Consider the following 21,258-nt stretch of genomic DNA (forward strand, 5'->3'; position numbering starts at 1 on the left):
AACTGTGTTGGAAGGGAACATGGAGGGTGATATCTCTGTCAGGGGATGAAGGGTTGCAGAGTGAATTCCAAAATTCATCATCCTCGTCTCACCTCCTTCTCCAGACTGTATTCCCATGCTGAGAAACAGCACTGGTCAAACAAACACTCCAGCAGACGAAGTCCAACTGTTGATTAACTTTATTTACATGTCTATTTACAGTTTGCATTTCTCGGCTTCAGAGCATAGCATTCACAGTCCATCTTCAGCAAATGCTCAAGCCGAACTCCACAGAGATTAGATAACAACATTCCTCAGTCCGGAGGAAGTTCCAACCCTCAAAGGCAGGAAATCAAGCCTGATAGGTCATAGCAATCACAACAGGCTGTCAGTCAAAACTAGCCTGCTGTTAACTATTTCATTACTGAAAAATACACACTCTTGCTCATTAGCAGTAAACACTTGATTTACATTTCATACAAATACAACCATACTCCAACAATCTCAAGGGTCATCAAACATAACTAATCACACCTCTATCATTATTGCCATCATTTATTGATATAGTGCCATCGCAGTACATGGCAGTTTACAAGTAAATGAATAACAAAACAAGTTTTCTGCCCCCAGGCTTATTTAATAATTAAGACATAGCACAAAAAAAAGTGAATGGCAGTTGTGGAGCAGCCACACCCCCTTTGAGAAAATTAGCATAATTGAAAAGGCGTGTGAAGGTTTATTGTGAGAACAAAGGAAAATTTTCTGAGAAACAAGGCAAATAGCTACATTAATGAAACAGTTTTTAAAAGTAAGTGGAGCAGCCTTTAAACCACAGGAGATACAGTACCTCTCCCATGCCCATGGTTTCATCTATCTGTATATGACAAAATATGTCCACTCTAGAAATGTTCTTGGTCCTCCAAATTATTCTATGGTATGTTTCCACTTGAGGCTACCATATAGTCATGCTGGAGGATCTCAGAAATTATTAGAGATGGTGATTCTATGGCAAATTCCTTCGAATATTCTTCATTTCAGTGGTGTTCACTACTATCCACAGTTTCCTGTTTCCACAGTAAGTTTAGTGATGTATATACCACAGGTACAGGGATCATATAGTGCTCTTTCATTCTATAACTGCCCTTTCATCTCTTCAGGAAGAGTTAATTAGGCTGAGAGTGAGCAACTGACACAAGATATCCAAAGTTGTGCATTTGGCCCACATATTCACAATCCATGATGGATCACATTGGCAACTGTTGAAGTTAGTGGTACCATCCCAAACAAATCATCTTCCTCATTTAACAATAACCAGGGAACATCATTATGATATTTCATTCTTATTTAGTAGCCATGAATTTTACATTTCATAACCAAACATAACTACTCAATTTTTCCACCATTGTTTCACATAGTGGTGTAATGGTAAGTTCTCAAGTACTCATTGTTACAGTCCCCTGGACTCAGTTGTGATAAATATGATGAATGAAAATATATGACTGGAGTCTAACAAAGACTGAAGACATCATCCTAAGAAGAATAGCATTATGGAAAACTGCAAAAGACTGATGAAGGAAAAATTATTAAACTGTTGAACTGCTGACATGACCAGAAACAATGATTAACTCCTGGTTTCAAACAATATGTTTACATAGCCAAAGACAATGATTTTTTTAAGTTAATGAAGTCAAACATAATGGTTTTTTACATGAAACCAACATATGTCCGGGAAACAACGGAGTCAGCCTATTTTAGCTGCAAAACAACCTGTCAGTCAATTACAACTTCAAAAACAGCAGAAATGTTATATAAGAGACATTCTTATTTTCCAAAAGTGTGGCAGACAGCAGGGTCTGTACACTCACCTCTTTCCCAAGGGAAGGAGAAAATGGTGTATCAGCAGAATGACAGATTTGCAGGGAACTCGATCTGGCCCATGTTCAATTCTCTTCTCCAGGAGACAGAAGAAGGGATGGTAATGTATTCATGGAGAGTGAGTGTTTATGTGTGTAAATATTGAGTAAGATATAATATCTCCTTTGTTTGTGTAACCAATGCAGCTATATAATATGTGTGTGTCTACCTTCTTTCTCTGTAAAGTGCCTGATATACTCTGTCTCACTAAAAATGAAATAAAAGAACCTTTTAATGTTTAAAAAGTGTTCATGACACAGTCAAGGACTATGCAAAAATGGAAGCAGCTGTGTTGATAATATTAGTTCCAGCAGTTCCCCCTACGCTGAGAGTGAGTTTTTGTAGTGTTAGTGCTTCTTAATTACTCATTCAGTACCAAACCACTCCCAAATATTTTTCAATAAAACAATGATAGCTTACAATTATATATTCTTTCTGGAGAAATCCATAACTGTGACAGAGCAAGGGAATACAAAAGTCTGGAGAGACTTGCAGATGGCATCACTGCTAATTTAAAAAAATCTGTAACTTCAACTGAATAAGCCCTGGAATCAAAAGACCCATATATTTGCTCATATACTGAACCACGATGCTGGGGAAAATGGAAGGAAAAAGGAAGAGAGGCCGACCAAGGGCAAGATGGATGGACAGTATCCTTGAAGTGACCGGCTTGACCTTGAAGGAACTGGGGGCGGTGACGGCCGACAGGGAGCTCTGGCATGGACTGGTCCATGAGGTCACGAAGAGTCGGAGACAATTAAATGACTGAGCAGCAGCAGCAGCATACTGAACCAAAGAGTACATAATTTAAAAAAGAAAACATCTTATAAATTCTTTCACACATTTATTTGTATTTTGTCATTCTGAAACATACTTTCCAACTCCAGTTATTAGCAGATGTTATTTGTCTATAGCATCCATTTGAGCTGATAATTATTCTAGTAGAAGCCTTTCTGATCCTGAAATGAGTCTGTGTCCAGAGATACCAGCAAGCAGCAGCAGGCTTTCAATTTCATTTGATGCTGCTATCTCTTAACACAAGAGGGCTGCAGGCAAAATTAATAAATAATACACTTCATCACGCCAGCTTCTTGCAGTGATACTTTGCATGTCCCAGGGCTCTTTTTGAAGAAGACTGGAGCTACATGAGGAATCACCTTAGTTCCAAATAGGATAACTGTGTACTAAAAGGACACAAGTGTTTTGTTTCTTAAGAAGGCAGGTTTCCTCATTCAACACATTCTGTGAGAGGAACTGCTGACCATGTCAGACATCTCTCTCATTTAGATCCTTTAAAGATTTAGATCCCTTTAAAAAGACATAATACTGATTATGGTGATTTAATTTATATCCTACCCTTTCCTACTACAGGGACTGAAGGTGAATTAGAAAGATCAAAACAAATACAAATCCAGGAAAACAGATTTAAAATATTGTTAAAATAGTCCTAAAACCAGTTAAAATCCACTGAATGAGAGAAGTCAAAAATCAGCAGAGCAGCAGACCATTAAAAGAATATCGCAGATAATTCCTAAAAGGCTGTCAGATTTAAAATGTTTTAATGAGCAGGTGAAAGGTCTACAAGGAGGCAGCCATCTTGTTTTTCCTAGGAACAGCTTGGGTACAGCGACCAAGAAGGCTTTATCCCTACCAAACACCCGAGGAATGTAGTGGGACATAAAGTGCATTTACAATATAGAATTAATGTAGTCTGACCCCACTTTAACTGCCATGGCTCAATGCTATGGCATGATAGGAGATGAAGTCTTACAAAGTCTATAGCCTTCTTTGAGAGGGATAGCTAATAGCCCAGAGGACAAGATCAGAATTCAAAATGACCATAATAAATTGGAGAGCTGGACCAAAACTAACAAAATGAGGTTCAACAAGGAGAAATGTATGATACTATATTTAAGCAATGAAAATGAAATGCACAGCTAAAGAATGGGTAACAGCTGGCTTGAAAACAATACATGTGAAAAGGATCTAGGAGTCTTAGTAGACCACAAACCGAACATGAGCCAACAGTGTGATGCGGCAGCTAAAAAGTCTAATGCAAATCTAGGCTGCATCAATAGGAATATAGTGTTGAAATCAAGGGAAGTCATAGTCCCACTCTATTCTGCTTTGGTGAGATCTCACTTGGAATGCTGTGTCCACTTCTGGGCACTGCAATTAAGAAGAGATATTGACAAGCTAGAACATGCCGAGACAAGGGCAACCAAGATGATCAAAGGTTTGGAAATCAAACCCTATAAGGAACAGCTGAGAGATCTGGGTATGCTTAGCTTGAAGAAAAGAGGTGGCATTATAGCCATGTTTAAATATTTGAAAGGAATATGCTGCCTCAGATTGCAGTGGAGTCTCCTTCTCATGAGGTTTTTAAAATGCCACTTTTATTAAGAATGCAGAGTTCTTTCTGTTCCTTTTCATAGTGTCCTGATCACATATTTGAATATAGTCCAAAAGGAAATACTAGGAATCACTGCCACCATCCTTAAAGTTTCATTGTGCTGACACATTTCATAGAGTGAACTTGGCCTTAAGGAATAATCGTACAGCTAACAATAATTTTGATATGTTCGTCATGACCATAGCAGAAGCTAAAAGATGTGTGGTTTGTGAAAAAAAAATCAAATGAATTGTGGAAAGATTTTAAAGGTGTTTCATTTTCTCTCTCTCTCTCTAGTAATTCAAATTATTTCTACACAGATGAACCAGAAACAAAAGTTCAGCTTGTAGGAAGTTAATTAGTTCATCACTCCTGGCTAAAAAATATTGTTGAAACTTCCATTTTACTCATACAATATTCTCATTAATGAAAATACCTGCTTCGGTCATCACTTCATAGCCTATGATTTGAAATTAAAAGAGAGTTCTGTAGATCACTTTGAAGTTCCATTTGGTCTGTGATGGAGAATTGTATTACTTGAACTAATTAAATATAATTAACAAAACAAAATATGAAGCAATATCAATGTGTCTTTGTTGCATAAAATGCAAATTGGATCCTTGCATCTGCTTCAGCATTGCCTTGTGTCTCTGGATGAGGTAGGACCATTTTACTGGTAATTTAATCATTCCTTTCTAAAGTTGATTAATTGTTCAAAGTCATTTTAATGTTTTGGTTTCTATTTATTAAAAAGAAACTTATACACCTGCAAAACTGATACTGAGATTGGATAGTGTGAGTGGTATCTCAAGAGATCCATTTGTTTCTTTGTTTAATGTATATTCCATGTTATTCAAGACAGGGAAGATAACTTTGCTACAAAGCATAGACAAGTAATTTTGGATACTTCCATAAACTATAATGAATCAGGAGAGGACTTTTAAGCATTGAAAGAAGGACTCTCAACCAGAGACATAAGGCAATACCGAAGCAGATACAAGGATCAAATCATTTCCTTTATGTGGATATGGAAAAGGAATGGTTGCTCTTCATATATTAAGTAATTTAATCAAAAATGCTAAAAAAGTGAAAAGTAAGAAAGTGAAAAGTGAAAGTAAGAGTTAGGCTTCACTTAGGCCTCTTCCACACTGCCTATAAGATACAGATTATCTGATTTTAACTGGATTATATGGCAGTGTAGACCCAAGGCCCTTCCACACAGCGATATAATCCATTTAGAATCTTATATTATCTGCTTTGAACTGGATTATCTTGACTCCACACTGCCATATAATTCACTTCAGTGTGCATTTTATACAGCTGTGTAGAAGGGGCCTCATATAATCCAGTACTAAGCAGCTAATATAAGATTATAAATATACAGTACAGTCTCACTTATCCAACATAAATAGGCCGGCAGAATGTTGGATAAGTAAATATGTTGGATAATAAGAAGGTGTAAGGAGCTAATAACGACTAAGGTTCTTTCAGGCAAGGGGAATCTTTTTATCCCACCACTGCCACTAATTTGTAAGGGACTACGAATGTCTAAGGCTCCTTCAGGCAGGGGGAATCTTTTTATCCCACCGCTGCCAGCAATTTGTAAAGATTTGTAACGACTGCCATCAAATTGTAAGGATGCAACCACCAAAGACTCAGGGAGGAGACCTTTTACTTTTTTTTCTTTCTTTCTTCTTATTCACTTTAGATGGTAGCGTAACTTGGTTTAGAATATATGCGACAGAGGCTTGGATGTTGAAAGAACAATAACAAGTTTATTCAGGCACAGATTTGGTGGTTACAAAAGATGTTTCACTTAGAGGTATTCTTATTAACAGTTACAATACTAGAATGAGATGAATCAAACTCTTTTACTTAAAGTAGTTAAAACCTATTCCTCTGCTCCTTTGTAACTGTTACTTCAATGGATCTCTGGGATTGGTTCCCAAAGTCTGAAACATGGACTATCCAGTGACTTCAAACCACAGTCACCCCTGTGATATACTATCACAGATTCTCTGTGCCTTTCCAGGACACAGACTACATTAAATAAGTCACCAAACTTATTTAAAACCGACTCAAAATGAACAATTGAGTCTCCTTGATCCCATCAACCTAGAATACATCTTCCCTGTGCCTCATCAGAGCACAGACTGACTTTTGAACTTCCCTGGTTTCCCTAAACCTGAAACCAGTCTATTCCCTGTGACTCTCAGATCACAGACTGAACTCTTTTAAAAACATTCCTTCCTTTTTCATCCAGCTAGCTCCGCCCCTTTCTTGCTAGCTTCAGAATAGTTACATTTCTACAGAAGCAGCTACGTTTCTATGGCAACCTGCCTCAGAATACTGAGCTGGCTACCATCCCCCACGCACGGATAACTCTAATACTTACCCATTCCAAACATATACCTATAATTAAACATAACAACTGTAAACCAAAATTCATACTTCATTACAGAAGTGATTCATTAAAAACTGATTAAACATCAAATTAGGTAATCATTATACAAATTAAACACCAACACATCATGTTATACAACAAATTTGACAGAAAAAGTAGTTCCATGTGCAGTAATGCTATGTAGTAATTACTGTATTTACAAATTTACCACCAAAATATCACAATGAATTTAAAACACTGACTACAAAAACATTGACTACTAAAAGGCAGACTGCGTTGGATAATCCAGAACATTGGATAAGTGAGATTCTACTGTAATATGAAATAATTACTATGGTAGAATAATACAGAACAATATAATCTCTAAAACCAGGACAGGAAATAAAGAGCAACACTCTGAAAGCAGGGAAATTGGGAATTCCACAAAGGAAACAATCAGGGCCAGCTAACACCTCCCAAGAAAGGATTCTTCCAGAAAGGAAGCTGAGAAGGGAGTGAAGCAGTGTGTATTACCAAAGTCATTATTATTACTATCATTACTATCATTACTATTGTTGTTGTTGTTGTTGTTGTTGTTGTGTTGCTGTGAACCATGAAAATGAATACAATCTGGCTCCAAGTATTCAAAAACACTAAAATCAGAATATATAAAAATTAATGTGGTATAATAAAACAGAACAATACAATCTCTAAAATCAGAACATTAAATAAATAACAACACTCTGAAAACAGGGGAATTTCACACAGGAAACAATCAGGGCCAGCTAACACCTCTCAATAAAGTATTCCCATCACCAAAGTCTGGCAAATCCTCTGTTTTCTGAGGGCCACAGACAGTAGAACCACATAAAATATCGCAAAGAACACCACTATGAAAACAAGGGAATTCTAGACAGGAAACAATCAGGGCCAGCTAACACCTTCCAACAAAAAATTCACTCAGGGAGAAAGCAGCCAGGCTTTAAAGCTGCAAGACCATTACATGGTAATCATTTTGTCTAATTGCAGCATTCATACTTGCCTCCAACAGACAAAAAAAATCAGAAATATTGTATATTCACAAACTTTAGGAAATCTCCCCTGATGGCGCAGCGTATTAAAGCGCTGAGCTGCTGAACTTCTGGACTGAAAGGTGTTCATGTGGCCCACCCTTGGTTTTATTGTTCTTTTGATCTTGTTTAATGTAGTATATTTTCTTTTATTGTGTTGTTTAATGTGCTATGATTTGTTGTTCTATTATATTTTGTTATATTGTATTGTTCTGGGCATGGCCCCATGTAAGCCGCCCCAAGTCCCCGTTGAGGAGATGGTGGCGGGGTATAAATAAAGTTTATTATTATTATTATTATTATTATTATTATTATTATTATTATTATTATTATTATAGGTTGCAGGTTTGAATTGGAGGAGCGGAGAGAGCCCCCACTGTTAGCCCCAGCTTCTACCAACCCTAAAGTTCAAAAACATGCAAATGAGAGTAGATGAATAGGTACTGCTCCAGCTGGAAGGTAACAGCGCTCCATGACCTTGGAGCAGTCTACGGACAATGCCAGCTCTTAGGCTTAGAAATGGAGATGAGCACCAACCTCCAGAGTCAAACATGGCTGGACTTAATGTCACGGGAAAACCTTTACCCTTTACCTTAACTACCACCAATTCCTCAATACTTTATTTCCCATACCACCATATTTTGCCACAGCAACGCGTGGCCGGGCACAGCTAGTCTATCTGTATATAAATGTAATGTGCCATTTTACTATGGAGTAAACAACAAAACCACTGAACCAAATCACACCCAATTTGGACACAAAAGACATAGTCATCCAGTCTATGTTTTTCAAACAAAAAAAAAACCTAGAAAAATAAAGCCCAATTAGAGAACAAGAAAGAGCTGTTTTCCCCCTTTAGAAATGGCTCAGAAAGGTAGGCTCCGCCCCTTTAGGCCCCACCCACTTCATATCCTAGTAATTCCCTCAGCCAAAATGGCACCCAGGGCACAGGCATAGTGCACTTAGGCCTCATCCACATTGCCTATAAAATACAGATTGTCTGATTTGAACTGGATTATATGGCAATGTAGGCTCAAGTCCCTCCCACACAGCTATATAACCCAGAATGCCAAAGCACATAATCCACAGTATCTGCTTTGAACTGGATTATCTTGAGTCCACACTGCCATATAACCCAGTTCAGTGTGGTTTTTATACAACTGTGTAGAAGGGGCCTCATATAATCCAGTTCTAAGCAAATAATAGAAGATTATAAATAGAATATATAATAATTACTGTGGTATAATAAAACAGAACAATATAATATCTAAAATCAAGACATTTTCCCTAATGCCGGGCAAGATCTAGTCCACCCCACACTATGTTGGGCCATCCTGAGCAAAATAGCTGCAGTCTACTAGCAGAGTGCATTTAAATTCATTGGCTTGCGGTTCCCACTTCCACCAGGGTCACACCAAGCTGTGAAGGCTCCTGGGAAGCCAGCAAGTCACCATGCTGAGGGGAGCTGCCAGTATTCCACTATTGCCCTGACTTGCATGTAAATCAACCAGCAACCTTTTGTTTCCTTCTTACCTGCAGGCATCACTTTCCCCCTTCTTCGAAGGAGCTAATTAGTCTATTTCTCTTGTTGGATGTGTGGGTGATCTGGCTGCGACATCTGTCACCCCATTAATTGCCAGGGTTGATTTGGCTGATCTGGCTGGCCAGGCGGGTGTCCCCTTCCTTCTTCACCGCCCCATGTGCGTCCCTCCCGAAGCTGCACACTTGGTGGAAGAGGATGACATCCGAGGTATAGAAGGAGTGTACCGAGGTCTCCAGTCTTTGGTCCTGCTAGAACATCCAAACAAGCACAAAGTCTATTTCTCTTGTCAAAGAAGGAAAATTCATGGTCAAAAGCTAGCTTTTAGGGGAACAGCTTTCATCTGTGGGTTCAAGCATAGGATAACTTATTTTCTCTGCATTCTTTACTATCCTAAAATGAATTTTTAAAGCAATAAACACAAGTAGCTCCTCCTCTGTTTCCCTTGAGTCATTTCTTTGTTTCCACCACTCACTCTGCTGTCCTCTGCTTAATATAGATACAAATTATCCCTGAAGCTGTTGCATCAGTCTTCTGGATAATTTCTAGAACCACTTTTACACTTCATTTTTGAGAGTCATTAGGAGTTTGCCAGGATTCCCACAGCATTTATTTTCATTTACATATTTAGTATTTTTCATTCATTTGTCTCAAGCACGGTTCAACCCAAAGGTCTCCTACAAGGACTTACATAATATCAATAACAAACAAGAAAGTCCCTGCTGACCAAAAAACATCATACAACAGGAAAAAGGGAAGAGAAAGAAAGAGAAAAACAAGCAAACTCAGCCACCCACTAAATGGCTTCTATTCAAGAAAATGGTAATAAGAATTTTGTTAATGTGCCCATCTTCAATAGAAGCATTTCAGCTTGGAGTGAAGGTAAAACATAAAACAATAAAAGAATAGCAGGCTACTAACTCATCAGTGTTGAGTCAGTTTCCTTTCCCCATGCTCATCTTTTACAAAATAATTATTTCATTTGTTTTGTTATCCTAGGAGATCTTGAATTTTTACTAACAACCCACATTATTTTTGTCAGATCTTGATACCTTAGGTTGGATGCTAACAAGTGGCAAATACAGTCTGCAAGTTTGGTGCTAGCTACATCTGTTGTATGTTTGGCAAGCAGTAGGACAGGAGTGGATAGGAATGTCAAACTCATTCTCATTGAAGGCCACATCAGCCTCATGGTTGCCTTCAAATGGCCGTTGAATCCATGGACAGAAAGGGGGCCAATTATAATTTTTTTTATATAGTCTTTAGTTTTTATCCAGTTTCGGGGCCCCAGATGTTATTGAACAACAACTCCCATCCCTTTTTAATGAAACCCAACAGAACTTGTAGCTCTGTGGTATATCAACAAGCCTTGTATCTGAATTCAGACCCCACTATCTTGACTAACCAGAACAAACTGCAGCCTTTCCCGATGTTACTGCATCCCAACTCCCATCAGCTCATGATGTCTATGATGAGAAATATAGGAGTTCTAGTCCAGCATCTGTAAAGCCACATACAATTATATGGTTTGGTCCTCACGTCTTGATTTGACACCTGTGCTGTAGGATCTCTTCAAAAGTAGGGGACACTAAAGCTGGAAGTGAGCATACTTAGTGGAACAGATTTTACTTCAGCTGAAGATGCAGCCAGAAAACAAGGAAGGTAGATACATATAAGCACTCTTTTCAGGATGTGTCGGTTTCCTTCCTTCAACTGTGTAACTGGAGGACAAAGTAAGATGGCGTAAATGGTATTTAGAATCCAAAGTGTGGCAGGAGATGGGATATGGTCCAGACTGAAAGGCCTGACAATCCATGCTTGGCCCACATAATGGTGTTCCTCATTCTGCCTTCCTATCTTTTGTTTCTATGCAAATAAAAGACTTAACACTTTGGCCTCAGAGCAACAAAGTATACATTTTACTTGTTTTATTTTCTAATCTTAGCTATGCACTTGTTGAAGTTTCCTCCACTGAAGTCATGCCATTATAGAAAATAGCCTCAAGAAAACGACCCGGCCACAAAACTTCCCTTTAACTGTAATACCAACTGCGTTTCAGCAAGTATATTGATTACATTTCTCTCAGCAGGTGTCTGCATTTCTCTGCGTGGAATTGATAAAATGCATGCACCACTGAGAATATCTTAAGAAAAAAGATAAGAAAAATACAATTATTGGGCTTTTAAAAATCTGAATAAGGATGGGTCCAAGGTTAATTGCAGTATTTATAGAGTAGATCAAACAATTATATTTGATAATGCATTTCTTTGAAAAAGATCATTTCAAAGAAAAGATAATCATCCAGAAATTTCAAGCCAGGTCCTTATTTACAAAATCTGATATAAAAAGCACAGATCAAACATATAGCTTTGTCTAAGGGTAACCCAGAAAATGAAAGCAATTTGCACAGTTGGAAAATAAGCAAACAATTATTACAGCTGAACTGGAAAAAAACTGTTTTGTGTAGTGGTTTAAATGTTGGACTAGGACTTCAGAAGACCAGAGTTCAAATTTCTATTCAGTCATGAATACTCACTGAGTAAACCTGGACTAGTCACATTCTTAAAGGAAGGCAGTGACAAACTTCTTCAGAATAAATCTTTCCAGGAAAATTTTTATGATAATGTCATTCTAAGATAAATTCAACTTGAAAGAACATCATAATACACATAAGATATAAAACATTAACCTAAATCCCTAAACATGTATGAGTATTCGCCTAACCCTGGTTAGGAAACATGCAACTCTTCAGATGCTGCTGAATGATAACTACCAACATTCCTCATTATTGACTGCAGTCAATAATGCACTGCAATGCAATAATAACAACTTCTAGCAGACCATATGATGTCTTTGTCTACACCTCTCCTACTATATGTCAGAAGGGATTCACTTCCACACTGAGGGTGGAAATACCAATAATCACTGCTCATATAGTAGTACTTTCCCCAGTCTAAATCAATCCACCTATTCTGACATCTTTCCTCCACTTTTAACTACCAGTATATGCAGTATCTTTCATTTTACTTGAATTCAGGCTATTTATTACAATCCAACCATTCCATTTAATTTGCTACTGTATGTCCTGCCAAATGAATCTTGAAATTATCTACACTTTTCCATACTCACCATAAGCAGCATATTCTAGATCAGGCATGGGCAAACTTTTTTGTCTTGGGGCCACATTGTGGGCCCAGTCAGGAGGGCCAGGCAGGAGTGGGGCCGTTCGCACACTGGGTGGGGTGGGCCTCACAGCATAAGATGGTGCTGCTTGCCCCATCCTTATGCTGGGAGGAAGGCGAGACATGCAACAGCTGCCCTGATCCTCCTCCCCTGATCCTCAGACTGTCTTCTTGACATGTCAGGAGGAAGGTGAGACAGGAGGTGTCTGAGAGTGCTCTGGAGGGCTTTCAGCTGCCACATGCCTTCTTTGAGCTGTCCTCCTGGCATAAGGATGGGACCGTTCTCACCGTCATTATGTTGGGAGGACGGCGAGACACACGGTGGCTAAGAGTGCTCCAGAGGGCTCTCAGCTGCCGTGGGCCTCTGTGTCCTTATGCCAAAAGAACAGGGTAAATGAGGAGGGCCTAAGGTAAGCACCCCAGGGGCCACATCCAGCCCACGAGCCTTAGTTCTCCCATTCCTATTCTAGACACTTTCTAACATATTTAGATTTTTTGTTATTTTTATTGATAGATTGCTGTTGTTTGCCTTCAAGTTGTTCCTGACCTACTGCAACCCTAAGTTGAACCCATCATAGGGTTTTCTAGAATTGAGAGATTTCCACAGCTGACTGGAGAACTATAGTCTCTAGGGTCAATGCTCAAGCCACAACACTATGCTGGTTCTCAGTTATCTACATTTGCCATCAAATCAGCCTTGAGTTATAGTGATCCCATAAATGAGGCGCATCCATGAGCCTCAATCATCAATAGCCCTGCTCAGGTTTTGAAAACTCAAGACTGCAATTAAGCTGGATAAAGGCCTCCCAATCTGACAAAGCCTCCTTCCAGCTTTATCACTTGCTTCATTTGGAGTTTTCATCATTACAACATTTACATGGTAAAATACAACTAGAAGTGAGTTATTGGCACCTCCTTCTGTTCAGTATCAACAGGAGTTAGCTAAAGTGCCCCTGCCATTAACATTCAGAGATCCTCTCTGGCCTATATTTGTCAGCAGAAGCCTGTTTCCTTGAGGAAACTCTACCAGCAGCTTTGTTATAGTCAACATATTCTATTATTTCATTGGAGCATGCAAACACATTACTATGAAAAGCTAGTGTCAAGGTGGGCTGTCAGACCAAGGCAGACTTATTTTGAATACATCTTGCAAAGAAAATAGTACCTTACGGTCCTTTACTGAATTGACTTGAAGGTACCCAATATGACATGTGAGAGACAAATGTATTCATGTCTGCACAATCATTAAATAATGAGCCATCTTTTGTAAGATGAAATCCATCTGCTAGTCCCAACTACAGTCAATCTAGTGAATCATTTAGAATAGCTGTGACTATATAAGTTTCAATGAGTGTGTAAGTTTCATTGGTTCAATGGGCCTTCTCTAGTTAAAACTAGCACATGGATTTTTAGAGCTTTAGACTGGGAAGCAGGGGCGGTTCAACCATTAGGCAAAGTAGGTGGTTGCTGAAGGCGCCATCCTCTGGGGGCGCAGTTGAGGTGCCTCTTGAGGCACCTCAAAGTGCGCCTAATGATCAGCTTCTTTTTTGTTTTTGTTTTTTTCCCTCTCCACTGGGAGGGGGCACACCCTCCTGGCATACCTCACCTTCCCCCTCCCACGTATGCATGCATGTGCATGCACCCCTGCCTCCTCCTCCCAGGCCCATGGCCTGGCCAGCCTCCAAAGCCTCGTGCTGGCCTCTGCAGCCTCCCACGGCCTAGCCTGCCTTCGCCTCCTTGAGGCCAGGTCTCCAGGCTGCCTGGCCACATTCCAGAAACTTTATCTCCTGATGGTTAACCCCACCTATGACAGGCATCCTCAGAGGTTGTGAGGTTTATTGGAATCAAAGTAAGTGAGCTTACATATCTGGACCTGAATATACTGTATAAGACTATTATTATTATTATTATTATTATTATTATTATTATTAATAATAATAATAATAATAATAATAATAATAATAATAATGTCCAGGGTGGGAGAAAGGAAGAACTCTTGTCTGCTGGAGACAGGTGTGAATTTTGCCATTGGCCACCTTGATTAGCATGTAATGGCCTTGCAGCTTCAAAGTCTGGTTGCTTCCTCCCTGGGGGCATCCTTGGTTGGGAGGTGTTAGCTGGCCCTGATTGTTTCCTGTTTGGATTTCCCCTGTTTTTAGAGTGTTGTTCTTTATTTACTGTCCTGATTTTAGAGGGGTTTTTTTTTGTTTTGGGGGCCAGATTCCCTTTTGGTGGCCTTTTAATTCCTATGGATTCCTAAGGACTCTCAGGGCTCTTCCACACAGCCATATAACCCAGAATATCAAAGCAGAATAACCCACAATATCTGCTTTGAACTGGGTTATCTAAGTCCACACAGCCCTATATCCCAGTTCAATATTTGGTACTAAATTTGCAAATATAGTAATTCCTACATAACATTACCACATATTCAACTGCTTTTTCTGTCAATTTGTTGTAATACATGATGTTTTTGGTGCTTAATTTGTAAAATCATAATGTAATTTGATGTTTAATAGGCTTTTCCTTAATCCCTCCTTATTATCCAACATTTTCTCTTATCCAACACTTTTATTTTTTAGTGATTGGTGTTTTTTTGGGAGGGAGGGTGCCAAAATTCTGTTCGCTTACACTTGAAAATTACCTTGGGCCGGCTCTGCTGGGAAGGGGAAAACATATTAGCCTGCTAATATATTATGCTATTATCTCTGATCAGTGAAAACAAACAAGATGCTATTTGACCCTCTTCCAGCTACACAGGGGCATGTTAATTTTCCAGAATCACATTAAACAATCAGAGTAGTGTCATCTTCTGCTCATCATTAATAACATTTAGTTCAACGGAATTTTTTCTGACTTGGGACACCTCATCAACAATAATGCTGTCAACAGAATAAAAGAATGGAACCACACAGACAAAAAGAAAAGTGTCTAGATTTTCATATGATAGCTTAAAACTCTCTCTCTCTCTCTCTCTCTCTCTGCAATAGAGTTTGTACCATCTGCAAGTATCCTCCATCAAAAGGCATTAAGGGCAAGTTCATCAGAGATACACATATTAGCAGATACAAGCAGGAGCATTTATTTGTTCAATGTTCTCTTTCACTATTCAAGCAGTGAATCAGATTGTGCTTATTGCTTTTCATATTTTGTCTTGGGGGCTGTGTTCCCTTGATAGCCATCATCAACATTCTCCTTGAGGTTGCACCTGCTGGATGAGTGATTTGATTTTAGGTATATTGGGCATTGGGACTCCTGCTCAAAACTAGATATGGCATCTAATGTTCATGTTTTGATCACTGCTCCAGTAAGCACAGAGATTATTTTCTTCTCAGTTTTGCAAAACACAGAATTGGAACAATGAATTCAAGCTGCAAAACAATAAATCTTAACCAAAAATGCTGGGGCTGAATTGATTATACACTTCACATATAGCTACACAGAGACATCTTAAATGAAGAATGCTTGAAAAAGAAGGTGCTAGAAGGCGAAAGTATATATTTGGAGCATGCGGTATTTTCTAACCACCATGTTATCACTTTTTTCATTGCACTGTGATGCTGAGCATGTTTACTCTAAAACTTGATTTGGAGGAACTTTCTGCAGAGTAAAAGTAAATAAAATAGGAAAATATTAGTTTAAACTTTGGTAAGATAACTTCTTCAAATCTATCAAGCTTTTCAATAATAGTATTAATAATTCTAAGATAACACTGTTGATAAATTCTAATTTTCTTGGTGGAACAAGTATATAATCAAGCAGAATATTGATTTTAAATATGTTCATAGAGATATTTTCACTAAAAGGGCCATTATTCCATAAGGAGAAAAACACTGATTAGTCAAACACATTATAAAACTTGCCATACATAATTGTGATAAGAAATGTAAATGTTTTTTTTTTATTTACAACATTTTTACCCTGCCTTTCCCACCCAAGGGGACTCAAGGCAGGGTTAGTTTTACGAACTAACTTGTTTTTCCTGATACATGTCAACATGTTAATAATAATAATAATAATAATAATAATAATAATAATAAACTTTAGTTATACCCCACCCCATCTTCCAACAAGGGACTCAGAGCAGCTTCCAGTCATAAAAAATATAATAGATACTAGGCATGTGCAATCCATGAGAAAAATGGTTCAATACTTGCTCCAAAAGTAGGGGGTGCTGGCACTTTGTTTCTAAAGTCATTTCTGAATTTTGAAGCAAAAGTTTCAGAACTTTCCAAAAAATCTGAATATTTGTAATTAATTAGTTAATGGCGGATGCGCATGCGCAATCGTGAAAAACAGCACTGGAGGGGGGAATTTTAGAGGACACTCCTGATTAACCTTGGTGCAGAGGTAGAACACGTTTACCACTGCTAGTTCACCAAATTTCAGCACGTTTCCCTTATCCTCTGATTTTTGACAAATTTTCAAAGCTTTTATTAAAGAAAAACCATTTTTAATAATTGCAGAAATCTGTTCCTGGTTTGAAAGTCTTATTTCCTGTTTCATTGGGTTGTCTTCACTTTGAAAGTCCTTGATCTACTTCAGAAACTTTGCTTTTTGTACCTGTTGTGAATTTGAACTCAGGCAGCCAGAGAATATAACATGGCAAAGAATATAGTCTGGCCCTGGCCCACCTCTTGACTGACTGGGATAGATGGATGGGTCTTGTAGTACTGGACGCAAGCAAACACCCAAACTGGGAAGGAATGGGACTTGAATTTGAACCCAGGCAGCCAGAGAATGTAACGTGGCACACTCCTGACACACTCCTGATGTTAGAGTGGCCCTGGCCCAACTCTTGACTGACTGGGTTACTGGGAGCAGAGCGATGGGTCTTGTGGTACTGCACAACCTCACGCAAGCAAACACACAAACTGGGAAAGGGAGCCAGGCAGAGAATGTAACATGGCAGAACAATCCAGGTGTGGAGTGGCCCACCTGTTGACTGACTGGGGTAGATGGATGGGTCTTGTAGTACTGTAACTGTTAATGTGGGATTTGTGTATTGATAGTGTTTAAATGCAATTTGTGCCATGCTTGTATTGCAACTGATTGCATCATCCAGAATGTACCATAGTGTGGAAAGAGTTAATTGCCAAGAAGCTATGATGACCTTGATGTGTGGCTGGAACTAGGGAGTATCCAGACACAAGTGTTGGTGTATATCAATTGCGTCAGTTCAGTTGAGTTCTGTCTGCCTAGAGTTCGAGTCAAGTTCTGTTTGAGAACAAAAGAGTCCTGTGTTCATCTGTCGTTTGCAAGTCTGTTTGTGTTGATTACTGCTGCATACAGTAAAACTTTGTAAATAGTTTTACCAATGTCTCTGAGTGTCTCTTCGTTCTGCGCTCCACTGCTTCCATCCAACTACTGCTGTGCTGCAAATACTCTGACAGTAACTTCTATTAATTATATACTTTTAAATTTTTAAAAGAAAAATAAAAGGACCCCCTTTCCCCTTCCACCCCTTTTTTGGGCTGGACACCAAGGCCAGGCAGGCAGGGACACGCAGCAATGGCACTGCAAAGTGCTCCAAATGTCATAGGAGAAAAATAGCCAAATCTACTAGGGACGCCATTAACTGGTGCTCCTTCTTCTAGTTCTTCCCTTTGGAAGAAGGCAGCTTGAAGCCTCTCTCGCTCTCTCTCGGTGGCTCACTCATGCTTCAGCTCCTTCTCTTCACAGTGACTGGCCTTTGCCTCCTTCCCTCTTTCCTGCCTTCCTTCCTTCCCTCTTCCCCTCCTTCCTCCAAAAAAGTCTTTCCCCCCTTCCTCCTCCTCTTTTTCTTGAGCTGCCAGCCCCAGGCCAGGAAGCAGAGCCTCCTTGGCTTAAATTCCACCAGACACCCAAAAACACCCACAAATCAGAAAAAGGGAAGACAGAGAAGGCGGGAGAGGTTGAGCGAGAGAGGGTGGGAGAGAGAGAGAGAGAGAGAAGAGGCAGCATGGAGAGGAGAACTAATTCAGCCCCAGGTGGGTGAGAGGAAGCAGGAGGAGGGGAGGAGCTTTAAAGCAAGAAGGGGAAAGAGGGATATCTCATGGCTGGTGGCTGTGAGGAGGAGAAGGAAGGGAGGAAGGACAAGGAGGAAGAAGAGGAGTCCCTCACGCAGACACAGAGATAGGAAAGGGGAGCAGGAAGCCTGGAGAAGAAGAGTGCCTCACAGAGAGGGAAGAGGATTAAGAAGCCAAGAGGAGGAGGAAGAGTATCTTACAGAGAGAACTAAGGAAGGGGAGTAAGAAGCCAGGAGGAAAAGGAAGAGTCCCTCACACAGAACTAGGAAAGGGGAGCAAGAAGCCAGGAAAATGAAGAAGAGTCTTTCACAGAGAGGGAAAAGGAGAAAGAAGCCAGGAGGGGGAGGAAGAAGAGAACTAAGGATTGGGAATAAGGAGGAGGAAGAAGAGTATCTTACAGAGAGAACCAGGAAAGGGGAGCAAGAAGCCAGGACGATGAAGAACAATATCCAACAGAGAGAGTAGAGAAGGGATGAAAGAAACCAGGAGGAGAAAGAATACTCTCTCACAGAGAGGGAAGAGAGGGGTGAAAGAAGCCAGGAGAAGGAGAAAAAAGGAAAGAGAAGAGTCTCTTACAAAGAAGGAAGACGAGAAAGCAGCCAAGAGAAGGAGGAAGAAATCTTACAGAGAGAACTAAGGAATGGAAGTAAGAAGCCAGAAAGGGTGAAGAATCTCTCACAGAGAACTAGGAAAGGGGAGAAAGAATTCAGGAGGACGACGAAGAGTCTCTCACAGAGAGGCAAGAGAGGGGGAGGAAAAAGCCAGGAGGAGGAGGAGAAAAATCTCTCACAGAGAGGGAAGAGCAGGGGAGGAAGAGGGCAGCAGGAGGAAGATATGCAGAGACATATACAGAGAGTTAGGGAAGAGGAGGCAAGAAGCCAGGGGATCAAAAGAAGAACCCCTCACTCATGCACATATATAGGCCCCTTCCACATAGCTGAATGAAATTCCACGTTTTCTGCTTTGAACTGGAATATATGGCAGTGTGGACTCAGGGCCCTTCCACACAGCCATATAACCCAGAATATCTGTTTTGAACTGCGTTCTCTGAGGATCCTTCCACACAGGCAGAAAATCCCACATTATCTGAGTACGGACTCAGATAGCCCAGTTCAAAGCAGATATTGTGGGATTTTCCCCTTGATATTCTGGGTTTTATGGCTATGTAAAACTACAGCTCTCACGGTTCCATCACACTGAGCCATGGGCAGTTAAAGTGGTGCTGAACTTAGTTAATTCTGCAGTGGAGATGCACCAAAAGAGGAGTCTGATTTCATTTAATTTCATTTCCCTTAGGAAAGGTAGCACACTGCATCCCTTCATCCAGCCTTTTGAGGCGCTGTTTTATTGGAGAGTTTATTATTCGGTTTTGTGGTAATCCCTTCACACACACACACATACACACACAATTTTAATAAAGAATTCATGGATGGCCACAACACAGCTTTAACGCAGAGGAGGAAAAGGCCAAATCCGTTTCTCCGTCTTCTTCAGTTCCCCTGGAGAAGAGAAAGATATGATACGGAGCCGTCTGAGGAAGCCTTCAATTCATAAACATTTTGATGAGCTACAAATATTTGCACCTATGCTGCCCCCTGGAAGTCATCCAGTTGAAGCCTTGTCTTTCATAACCAAACGAGGTTATGTGGATACTTTCCCAAATGTTTATATTGCATTGAGAATTCCGTTAACGCTTCCTGTATCTGTGGCCAGCAGTGAAAGGAGTTTTTCAAAATCAAAACTTATAAAAACGTACTTAAAATCTACTTTTTTTTCTCCCCAAAGGGAATTTTTATTAATCATTATTTTATATTACATAATCATAGTTACACTTTCCTTTTCCATTCCCTTCTCCCTCCCCCACATCCACCCCACCCCCTTCCCTGTTGACAACTTAAACCTTATTGTCTTGTTACATGAGCCTTTTTTCCATTCTTTCCCATTTTTTCTTCCAACATTCGTCATATAGTTTAACAATCTGTAGCCATCTGCTAAATGGAGTCCATTTTTCTTTAATTTTTCTTCTGTATTCCCCATCCTATTTCTTTATTGGATCTATACAGCTCCTTACTACTTATTATTGATTTTTTCCCTCCAAATATCCACTTCCTTATTTTTCCATCCCATTTTTTGGATTTTTGTTGTGAAATCTCCAATGGTAGAGTTCGAAACAAATACAATAATTTGGGTAGTATACACATTTTAATTGATCTAATTCTCATTGAAATACTTAAGTTCTTATCCTTCCAATTAATCATTTGAAGCTGTATCCTATTCCATGTCTTCTTATAGTTATAATCCCAGATCCTTGCTGGCTTATTAGTTAAATAAATTCCCAAATATTTAAATTTTTTTTTACAATCTGTATATCTTTTCTTTTCCGGATCTCTTCTAAAATTCATTTCCCCAGGTTAAACCCCAACAGCTCTGATTTTGTCATATTTATCCATAAACCTGAGATTTTATAATGATCTTCCAATATTACTTCCAGTTCTTTCAAGGTGTCCAGTGGATTTTCTGTGATTATTAAAATACTGTCCGCAAACAGATTCACTTTCACTTCTTCCTTTCCTGTCCTAAATCCTGTTATTCTACCATAATTTTCAATTCTATCTGCTAAATATTTTATAGCCATTGTGAATAACATTGGTGATATAGGACACCTTTGGGTTGCTGTATGTCTTTCGGGCTGTGTGGCCATGTTCCAGAAGTATTCTCTCCTGACGTTTCACCCACATCTATGGCAGGCATCCTCAGAGGTTTTGAGGTATGGATCTATACCTCACAACC

General features: G+C 39.5%; 1 long non-coding RNA gene across 3 annotated transcripts in view; it reads right to left on the reverse strand.

The window, feature by feature from the left end:
* Positions 1 to 164: 164 nt before the first annotated feature.
* Positions 165 to 21,258, reverse strand: part of LOC134297323 (uncharacterized) — a 64,851-nt gene continuing 43,757 nt past the window's right edge. For 2 of the 3 annotated variants that reach the window (XR_010004027.1, XR_010004028.1), the window contains one exon: positions 165 to 9,529. This is a non-coding gene — a long non-coding RNA (uncharacterized LOC134297323). The remainder of the gene's footprint in view (positions 9,530 to 21,258) is intronic. The other variant, XR_010004029.1, reaches the window with a different exon arrangement.

Source organism: Anolis carolinensis, chromosome 1, assembly GCF_035594765.1.
Source record: "Anolis carolinensis isolate JA03-04 chromosome 1, rAnoCar3.1.pri, whole genome shotgun sequence".
NCBI lineage: Eukaryota > Metazoa > Chordata > Lepidosauria > Squamata > Dactyloidae > Anolis > Anolis carolinensis.